Below are 1,126 nucleotides of genomic sequence, written 5' to 3'. Positions count from 1 at the left end.
TTTCTCCGGAGTACCACCACCTGCCAGCCATCCACTCCCACTGCCAGCGTCCCCACCTAAGCTTGGCCTAGAATGCCAGAGCTCACCCACTCCCAGGGAGGAACAGACCTGGCAGCCTAGAAAGAGGCTTGCTTTCCTCCCCATGGTACAGCCCAGGAATGAAAGAAGTCCTGGGAAAGTGATGCCACCCAGTCTTGGCAAGGGCACGAATGAATGGGCATTCATATTCGTTCACCACTGATAAAAAGATACATCAGCACAGGCTTGCTAGAAACCAATGTGTTTATACATATCAAAAGTTTTAGAAATTTTTTCTTACTTTTGGATCCAAAAATTCCACATGCAGGACTTTATCTAAAAAGTCATCAATGTGCAGTGGTAAACCTTTACTTCAGAGGTGTTTACAATAGCAAAAATTGAAAGTAATTTGTTGTACAACAATAGCCATCAGATAAATAAATGATGGTACAGCCATACAAAGTAGTGCAAAATATTTAATACATAAAAAATAATCCTGTGATTTATTTACAAGGTGATATGTACCGTGTGAATTCATTTTCCTTTTAGTTTTATATGTATATATAATATATTATATTCTGTATATAGTATAAATATATTGCATATCTTATTCTAGGTATGTAATGTGTGTGTGTATGCACATAAGAAAAAAAGGCTGGAAGGATATAGACTAAAATGTTAACAATAGTTACCTGTGCCTATATTTACCTGGCAGGGGAGACACCATGATCATAAAGATGGTTTTCCCAGGGTGAGGTTCACATACTGCACTTGGGCAGGCTGACCCCTGTGATTTCTCCAAACGTGGGAAACTCAACTGCATCGTTTGTGGGAGTGGGGACTGTGTTTGCACAGTCCCTGAAGAAAAAGAAAAAAAGAAAGAAAAAAAATGGTTGCCTAGTATTGGGAATATAAGTGATATCTCTTTTGCTTTTTTTTTTAATCAGAATTTTGTTATCTTTCTAGTTTTGAGAGCCCTGGCTGGAAAGTCAGGAGACCTAGGCTGTGGCCAGCTGTGACACTAACACAAACTTAGCGCTATGCCATCTCTGGGCCTAATGCTACAGCCGGCTCTGGAGTCATTAATATCCCTCTGTTTGGGTTTCCC

General features: G+C 40.1%; 1 non-coding gene across 1 annotated transcript; it reads left to right on the top strand.

Annotated features, from left to right (window-relative positions):
• The first annotated feature begins 718 nt into the window (after positions 1-718).
• Positions 719-880, top strand: LOC136390013 (U1 spliceosomal RNA). The gene has a single exon (XR_010748544.1). It is a non-coding gene; the product is annotated as a U1 spliceosomal RNA (small nuclear RNA).
• Positions 881-1,126: the final 246 nt, after the last annotated feature.

This window comes from Saccopteryx leptura, chromosome 1 (genome assembly GCF_036850995.1).
Source record: "Saccopteryx leptura isolate mSacLep1 chromosome 1, mSacLep1_pri_phased_curated, whole genome shotgun sequence".
Classification (NCBI taxonomy): Eukaryota; Metazoa; Chordata; class Mammalia; order Chiroptera; family Emballonuridae; genus Saccopteryx; species Saccopteryx leptura.
The sequence above is the reverse complement of the archived record's forward strand: the minus strand, read 5'-3'. Positions and strand labels throughout refer to the sequence as shown.